Below are 9,942 nucleotides of genomic sequence, written 5' to 3'. Positions count from 1 at the left end.
TCTCTCCCCCCCCCTCTCTCTCTCCCCCTCTCTCATACAGGACTATGGACTCCGGTAAGAGCAGGGGAGGGGGCCTCTGTATATACGTGCATGAGAATTGGTGCAACAACGGGATAATCATAGACAATCATTGTTCCCCTGACCTCGAGTACATGTCTGTAAGATGCCGGCCTTGTTTTCTACCGAGAGAACAAACAGTAGTGATTGTCACGGCTGTGTATATTCCACCTGACGCCAATGTAAACACGGCGCTCTCTCTCCTGCTGAACACCATTAATGAACAGCAGCGGGCCCACCCCGAAGGTGTTCACATAATTGCAGGGGACTTTAATAAGGCCAACTTGAAGACTGTACTGCCGACATTTTATCAACATGTCAAGTGTTCTGCTAGAGGGGTGAACACGCTGGATCATGTCTACACCAATATCAAGCACGCGTATAGAGCCATCCCCCTCCCCCAACTCGGCCAGTCAGATCATCTCTCCCTCCTGCTCTCCCCAGCCTACACCCCCCCTCAGACGCAGTGCCAGGCCCACCATAAAGTCTGTTACAACCTGGCCTGAAAATGCACTCTCCAAACTACAGGACTGCTTTACACAGACAAACTGGGACATATTCGAACACCAGGATCTGGAAACATTCACAGAAACGGTGCTGGACTATATCAAGTTCTGCATCCGAAACGTGACTGTGGACAAAAACATTCGGGTTTTCCCAAACCAGAAACCCTGAATGTCCAGCCAGGTCCGCACACTCCTCAGAGCCCGCGATGCTGCCTTCAGGTCAGGTGACAGAGCTCTGTACAGGGCTGCTCGAGCCGATCTGAACAGTGGAATTAAAAAAGCCAAGGCGGACCATAAGAGGGGCATAGAGTCCCACTTGTCCAGCAATAATACACGGGAGGTATGGCGGGGCATACAAGACATCACAAACTACAGAGGCTATGCCACAAAGTCAGAAGACCTGAGTGTGCCGCTGGCAGAAAAGCTAAATTGCTTCTTCTCCCGCTTTGAAACATCACAACAGCAGCACTCACCTGCTACAGCCCTGCTCCCACCCTCACCTGGCTCCTGTACTACTCCACTCACTGTCAGGGAGCACGATGTCAGACGGGTGCTCCTGGCAGTGAACCCCAAGAAGGCTACCGGCCCAGATGGAGTACCTGGTAAGGTGCTCAAAGCGTGTGCCCACCAGCTCACTGTCATCTTCACCAGAATCTTCAACCTCTCCCTGGACCAGGCAGTTATCCCGTCCTACCTAAAATCAGCCACAATCGTCCCAGTGCCGAAGAAGTCTCCCATCACCAGCCTAAATGATTACCGTCCCGTGGCCCTCACTCCGGTAATCACAAAGTGCTTCGAGAGATTGGTCCTCCAGCACATCAAGGACTATCTACCACCAGACTTCGACCCCCACCAATTCGCCTATCGCCAAAATAGATCCACGGAAGACGCCATCACCGTAGCTCTCCACTCTGTGCTGAGCCATCTGGAGCAGGGGCAGAGCTACGTCCGGATGCTCTTTGTGGATTATAGCTCAGCTTTCAACACAATCATTCCGGACATTCTCATTGATAAATTGGTCACTCTCGGCCTCCCCACTCTCACATGTGCCTGGATAAAAGATTTCCTCACCAACCGGCCCCAGACTGTGAGACTCGGCCCCCACCTCTCCTCCACTCGCATGTTGAGTACCGGCTCCCCACAGGGCTGTGTGCTAAGCCCCCTCCTATACTGTCTCTACACCCACGACTGTAGTCCGGCCCACAACAACAACCGCATCGTCAAATTTGCTGACGACACTACTGTAGTCGGACTTATTTCAAAGGGAGACGAGGCAGCCTACAGAGAGGGTCCTGAAGTTGACAACCTGGTGCTCAGAAAACAATCTGGCTCTGAACACCAGGAAAACAAAAGAGCTCATTGTCGACTTCAGGAGGCACAGCACCGACTTAGTCCCCCTACATATCAACGGCGAGTGTGTGGAGAGGGTCAACACCTTCCGGTTTCTCGGCGTCCTTATCTCTGCTGACATCTCCTGGACAGACAACACGACAGCGGTCATCAAGAAGGCTCAGCAGCGGCTGCACTTCCTGAGGGTTCTCAGGAAGCACAACCTGGACTCTAACCTGCTGCTGACCTTCTACCGCTCGTCCATCGAGAGCCTGCTGACATACTGCATTACAGCATGGTACGGCAGCTGCACCATGGCAGACAGGGAGAGGCTTCAGAGGGTAACTAGGACAGCACAGAAGATCATTGGTTGCCCTCTCCCCTCCCTGATGGACATTTACACCTCCCGCTGCCTTAGCAGGGCAAAGAATATCATCAAGGACAGCTCCCATCCTGCGTTTGGACTGTTCGACCTGCTGCCCTCTGGAAGGCGCTATAGGTGCATCAAAACTAGGACAAATAGACTCAGGAACAGTTGTTTTCCGAAAGTCATAACTACTCTTAACTCACACATGCACTAACTTCACAGCCCAACACCCGGACTTCCATCTATTCTATCCACGTACTGAAATTTGGAACTGTAATGTGTATTGTAACTGTAATTTTATATATATATATATATTTTAAAAAAATATATTTTAATATAATTTTTAAACATCTGCCTAAGAATACTACCTATTCATCCTTCACCATTTTGCCTTTATAGATATGTATATAGCGCCGCAGAATTGTGCACCTATCCCCCCCCCTTTGTTTTGTTTTCTGTTTCTTGTTTTTTGTACTAAATTATATGTATGCACTGAGTACGAGCTGCTTTTAATCTCATTGTACATGTATAGTGACAATAAATGGCATATCTATCTATATCTATATCTAATCCCACACCAGCCAACATGCCCCATCTACACTAGTCCCACCCCGACAAATATGCCACATGCACACTAGTCCCACACCGACAAACATGCCCCATCTACACTCGTCCCACACGGACCAACATGCCCCATCTACACTAGTCCCACCACCGACCAACATGCCCCATCCACACTAGTCCCACCCCGACCAACATGCCCCATCTATACTAATCACACCCCGACCAACATGCCCCATCTACACTATTCCCACCTAGATCAACATGCCCCATTCACTAGTTCCACCCCGACCAACATGCCCCATCTACACTGATCCCACCCCGACCAACATGCCCCATCAACACTATTCCCACATAGATCAACATGCCCCATACATTAGTTCCACCCCGACCAACATGCCCCATCTACACTAGTCCCACAGCAGCCAACATGCCCCATCTACACTAGTCCCACCCCAACCAACATGCCCCATCTACCCAATTCCTATCCCGACCAACATGCCCCATTTACACAAGCCCACCCCGATCTACATGCCCAATTACACTAGTCCCACATCGACCAACATGCCCTATCTATATAGAAACATAGAAACATAGAAAATAGGTGCAGGAGTAGGCCATTCGGCCCTTCGAGCCTGCACCGCCATTCAATATGATCATGGCTGATCATCCAACTCAGTATCCTGTACCTGCCTTCTCTCCATACCCCCTGATCCCTTTAGCCACAAGGGCCACATCTAACTCCTTCTTAAATACCTTCTGCGGGAGAGAATTCCACAGATTCACCACTATCTGTGTGAAAAAAGTTTTCCTCATCTCGGTCCTAAAAGATTTCCCCTTTATCCTTAAACTGTGACCCCTCGTTCTGGACTTCCCCAACATCGGGAACAATCTTCCTGCATCTAGCCTGCCCAACCCCTTAAGAATTTTGTACGTTTCTATAAGATCCCCCCTCAATCTTCTAAATTCTAGCGAGTACAAACCGAGTCTATCCAATCTTTCTTCATATGAAAGTCCTGACATCCCAGGAATCAGTCTTGTGAACCTTCTCTATACTCCCTCTATGGCAAGAATGTCTTTCCTCAGATTAGGAGACCAAAACTGTACGCAATACTCCAGGTGTGGTCTCACCAAGACCCTGTACAACTGCAGTAGAACCTTCCTGCTCCTATACTCAAATCCTTTTGCTATGAATGCTAACATACCATTCGCCTTCTTCACTGCCTGCTGCACCTGCATGCCTACTTTTAATGACTGGTGTACCATGACACCCAGGTCTCGTTGCATCTCCCCCTTTCCTAATCGGCCACCATTCAGATAATAATCTACTTTCCTGTTTTTGCCACCAATGTGGATAACCTCACATTTATCCACATTATACTGCATCTGCCATGCATTTGCCCACTCACCCAGCCTATCCAAGTCACCTTGCAGCCTCCTAGCATCCTCCTCACAGCTAACACTGCCCCCCCAGCTTCGTGTCATCCGCAAACTTGGAGATGATGCATTCAATTCCCTCGTCCAAATCATTAATATATATTGTAAATAGCTGGGGTCCCAGCACTGAGCCTTGTGGTACCCCACTAGTCACTGCCTGCCATTGTGAAAAGGACCCGTTTACTCCTACTCTTTGCTTCCTGTCTGCCAGCCAGTTCTCTATCCACATCAATACTGAACCCCCAATACCGTGTGCTTTAAGTTTGTATACTAATCTCTTATGTGGGACCTTGTCGAAAGCCTTCTGAAAGTCCAGATATAACACATCCACTGGTTCTCCCCTATGCACTCTACTAGTTACATCCTCGAAAAATTCTATAAGATTCGTCAGACATGATTTACCTTTCATAAATCCATGCTGACTTTGTCCAATGATTCACCACTTTCTAAATGTGCTGCTATCCCATCTTTAATAACTGATTCTAGCAGTTTCCCCACTACCGACGTTAGACTAACTGGTCTGTAATTCCCCGTTTTCTCTCTCCCTCCCTTTTTAAAAAGTGGTGTTACATTAGCTACCCTCCAATCCTCAGGAACTACTCCAGCATCTAAAGAGTTTTGAAAAATTATCACTAATGCATCCACTATTTCTGGGGCTACTTCCTTAAGTACTCTAGGATGCAGCCTATCTGGCCCTGGGGATTTATCGGCCTTTAATCCATTCAATTTACCCAACACCACTTCCCGGCTAACCTGGATTTCACTCAGTTCCTCCATCTCATTTGACCGTCGGTCCCCTGCTATTTCCGGCAGATTATTTATGTCTTCCTTAGTGAAGACAGAACCAAAGTAGTTATTCAATTGGTCTGCCATGTCCTTGTTCCCCATGATCAACTCACCCGTTTCTGACTGCAAGGGACCTACATTTGTTTTAACTAATCTTTTTCTCTTCACATATCTATAACAGCTTTTGCAGTCAGTTTTTATGTTCCCTGACAGTTTTCTTTCATAATCTATTTTCCCTTTCCAAATTAAGCCCTTTGTCCTCCTCTGATGGTCTCTGAATTTATCCCAGTCCTCTGGTAGGCTGCTTTTTCTGGCTAATTTGTACGCTTCATCTTTTGTTTTGATACTATCCCTGATTTCCCTTGTTATCCACGGATGCACTACCTTCCCTGATTTATTTTTTTGCCAAACTGGGATGAACAATTGTTGTAGTTCATCCATGCAGTCTTTAAATGCCTTCCATTGCATATCCACCGTCAACCCATTAAGAATCAATCGCCAGTCTATCTTGGCCAATTCACCTCATACCCTCAAAGTTACCTTTCTTTAAGTTCAGGACCCTTGTTTCTGAATTAACGATGTCACTCTGCATCCTAATGAAGAACTCAACCATATTATGGTCACTCTTGCCCAAGGGGCCACGCACAACAAGACTGCTAACTAACCCTTCCTCATTACTCAATACCCAGTCTAGAATAGCCTGCTCTCTCGTTGGTTCCTCTACATGTTGGTTTAGAAAACTATCCCGCATACATTCCAAGAAATCCTCTTCCTCAGCACCCCTGCCAATTTGATTCACCCAATCTATATGTAGATTGAAGTCACCCATTATAACCGTTTTACCTTTGTTGCACGCATTTCTAATTTCCTGTTTGATGCCATCCCCAACTCCACTACCACTGTTAGGTGGCCTGTACACAACTCCCACTAGTGTTTTATGCCCCTTAGTGTTTCGCAGCTCTACCCATATCGATTCCACATCCTCAAAGCTAATGTCCTTCCTTTATATTGCGTTAATCTGCTCTCTAACCAGCAACGCTACCCCACCTCCTTTCCCTTTCTGTCTATCCCTCCTGAATATTGAATATCCCTGGATGTTCAGCTCCCTGCCTTGGTCACCCTGGAGCCATGTCTCCGTGATCCCAACTATATCATAGTCGTTAATAGCTATCAGCACATTCAACTCATCCACCTTATTACGAATGCTCCTTGCATTGAGACACAAAGCCTTCAGGCTTGTTTTTACAACACTCTTACCCCTTATACTATTATGCTGAAGAGTGGCCCTTTTTGATTTTTGCCCTGGATTTGCCGGCCTGCCACTTTTACTTTTCACCTTGCTACCTATTGCTTCTACCGTCATTTTACACCCCTCTGTCTCTACGCTCACACATTTAAGAAGCCCTTTCCCTTTAACTCCATCCTCCACTATCCCATTCGACACCCCACCCCCCTTATTCAGTTTAAAACCACCCGTGTAGCAGTGGCAACCCTGCCTGCCAGAATGCTGGTCCCACAACTGTTAAGATGCAATCCGTCCCTTTTGTACAGTTCCCCCTTACCCCAAAACAGATCCCAGTGATCTAAGAATCTAAATCCCTGCCCCGTGCACCAGTTCCTCAACCACACGTTCAGGTCCCGTATCTCCCTGTTCCTGCTCTCGCCAGCACGAGGAACTGGAAGCAAACCGGAGATAACAACCCTGGAGGTCCTGCTTTTCAGCATTTTTCAGAGCTCTCTAAAGTCACGCTGCAGAATATTCATCCCCTTCTCATTCTGCAGAATTTTCATCCCTCTCCTCTCCTCTCCTCTCCTCTCCTCTCCTCTCCTCTCCTCTCCTCTCCTCTCCTCTCCTCTCCTCTCCTCTCCCACTCCTCTCCTCTCCTCTCCTCTCCTCTCCTCTCCCTCTCCTCTCCTCTCCTCTCCTCTCCTCTCCTCTCTCCTCTCCTCTCCTCTCCTCTCCTCTCCTCGCCTCGCCTCTCCTCTCCTCTCCTCTCCTCTCCTCTCCTCTCCCTCGCCTCTCCTCTCCTCCTCCATCCTCCTCGTCTCCTCTCTCTCCTCCCTCTCCTCTCCTCTCCTCTCCTCGTCTTCATCTCCTCTCCTCCATTCCTCTCCTCATCCGCTCCTCTCCCTCACTCTCCTCCCTCCTCTCCTCTCCTCTCTCTCCTCTCCGCTCCTCTCCACGTCCCTCTCCTCTCCTCCTCCTCTCCTCTCCTCTCCGTCTCCTCTCATCCTCTCCTCGCCTCTCCTCCCTCCTCCTCCCTCCCTCTCCCTCTCCACCTCTCCTCTCCTCTCCTCTCCTCCTCTCCTCTCCTCTTCCTCGCCGCTCTCTTCCTCCCTCTCCGCTCCGCTCGACTCGCTACCTCTCCGCTCCGCTCCTCTCCTCTTCCCCTCCCTCCTCTCCTCTCCTCCCCTCCCCTCCCCACGCCTCCCCTCCCCTCCCTCCCCTCCCTCCCCCTCCCCCTCCCTCCCCTCCCCTCCCCTCCCCTGCACCCTCCCCTCCCCTCCCCTCCCCTCCCCTCCCCGTCCCCTTCCTCGCCTCCCCCCCTCCCCTCCCCTCTCCTCTCCTCTCCTCTCCCCTCCCTCCACTCCCCTCCCTTCCCCTCTCCTCCCCTCTCCTCTTCCCTCCTCCCCTCTCCTCTCCTCTCCAAAGGCGTACATGCGGGGTTGTAGGTTAATTGCGTTCTGGTAAAGATTGTAAATTGTCCCCCAGTGTGTGTGTGTGTGTGTGTGTGTGTGTGTGTGTGTGTGTGTGTGTGTGTGTGTGTGTGTGTGTGTGTGTGTGTGTGTGTGTGTGTGTGTGTGTGTGTGTGTGTGTGTGTGTGTGTGTGTGTGTGTGTGTGTGTGTGTGTGTGTGTGTGTGTGTGTGTGTGTGTGTATGTGTGTGTGTGTGTGTGTATGCGTGTGTAGGATAGTGTTAGTATGCGATGATTGCTGGTCGGCACGGACTCGGCGGGGCCGAAGGGCCTGTTTCCGCGCTGTAGCTCTGAAGTAAAAACATTTTGTTTCCCACCCAGAGAGTGGTGAATGTGTAGAATTCTCTGCCACAGAAGGTAGTTGATGCCACAGTTCATTGGCTATATTTACGAGGGAGTTAGATGTGGCCCTTGTGGCTAAAGGGATCAGGGGGTATGGAGAGAAGGCAGGTACAGGATACTGAGTTGGATGATCAGCCATGATCATATTGAATGGCGAATGGTGCAGGCTCGAAGGGCCGAATGGCCTCTACTCCTGCACCTATGGTCTTTGTTTCTAGTGTGTGAACGGGCGATCGCTGGTCGGGCTAGTACGGACTTGGTGGGGAAGGGCCTGTTTCCGCGCTGTATCTCTGAAGTAAAAAGGGAATAGTTGAAGCAGGGAGAGGAGGGCGAGAGTTTGGGGCCTGGATCAAGATGCCCGACTTTTGCCTCCTGGTTCCGCGCTGTATCTCTGAACTATACTAGTGTGTGTACGGGCGATCAATCGCTGGTCAAAAGTATTTATTTGTTCTATCTGGGGCATCGTAGCTCATCCCCTCCCTCCTTCTCCCTCCTTCTCCCTCTCTCTCGCCTCTCTCCCTCCTCTCTCCCCCTCCCCTCTCTCTCCCTCCTCTCTCCCCTTCTCTCTCCCTGCCCCTCTCTCTCCCTCATCGCTCTCGTCCATCACTCTCTCCCTCTGTCTGAAGAAGGGTTTCGGCCCGAAACGTCGCCTATTTCATTCGCTCCATAGATGCTTCCTGCAGCCTTGACCATTGCTCTGAATTTTACATCATATCCTGAATCATTCAGAGCAATGGTCAAAGCTGCAGGAAGAGCTGTTGCAATTTCACCACAATGATTCGTCTATTCTCAGCTCTGGGCTGTTTCACTTCCTGTTTTTTATCTGACTAAATTTCACAATGTGTAAATAAACATCAGAATTGTGAAGGACAAAGACAACATCAAATTATCCCAAAACCTATTGAAACATGCAAAAGAGAATCAGGGGTGAATTATTTGTCACTTTGAGCCTGTTCAATCATTCAAAACATTCTCATATTCCAATTCTATCCCGATAAATGTTGATGCATTTTATGTCAAATAAATCTATCCCCTACTTAACAAGATTCAGTGACCTGCCATCTACCATTTTCTGTGGGGTGAATTTCAATGGCTCACCATATTCACAATGAAGAAATGTCTCAGCCCTAAATGTTTCACCCCTTATCTTGAGTCCAAAACCCCTTGTTCCAGATTCTACAGTCACTGGAAATATCTTTATGTATCGAGTCTGTCTAGCTCTGCTTTGAATGTAGTTTAATTTAGAGAGGTCATGTTTAACTCTTCCAGACTCCAGTGACTACTGGCTCAGTCAGCTCCTCCTTTCCTTACACATTAGTCCTGCCATTCCAGGAATCAGTCTGGTCAGCCTTGGCTGCATTACATGTGTGGCTGAAAAACCCTTTCTCCGGTAAGGAGAGCACAAAGACATGTTTGGAGAGACATGGGCCAGGGACAGCCAATTGTGATGGGGTCAGTTGGACATCTTGGTCAGCATGTGCGTGTTGGGTTGATGTGTCTATTTCCATGCTCTACAGCTCTATGACTCTCTGCTGCATCTGCGTATATTTGACAAGTAACTCAACTGACTGACATCACCTGGAAACCTCTTTGCATCCTCTTTGCTTCTCCTGTTTACTCTCAGTTTCATGTCATCAAACTTAGAAACATTATGTCAATACCATTGATGAACATTGAAAATAACAGACTCAAGAACTGGCTTGATGCTGGATCACTCATCACCACCTGCCACCCTAACAAAGTCTCCTCTCTGTTTCCTGTCTGCCAAATAATTTTCAATTCATGCCTGTTTAATATTGCCTAATCCACATATTTAAAATTCAAAGACCTTCTGAAAATTGGACACATCGACTTGTTCTCC

This window comes from Amblyraja radiata, chromosome 36 (genome assembly GCF_010909765.2).
Source record: "Amblyraja radiata isolate CabotCenter1 chromosome 36, sAmbRad1.1.pri, whole genome shotgun sequence".
In the NCBI taxonomy this organism is placed as follows: Eukaryota; Metazoa; Chordata; class Chondrichthyes; order Rajiformes; family Rajidae; genus Amblyraja; species Amblyraja radiata.
The sequence above is the reverse complement of the archived record's forward strand: the minus strand, read 5'-3'. Positions refer to the sequence as shown.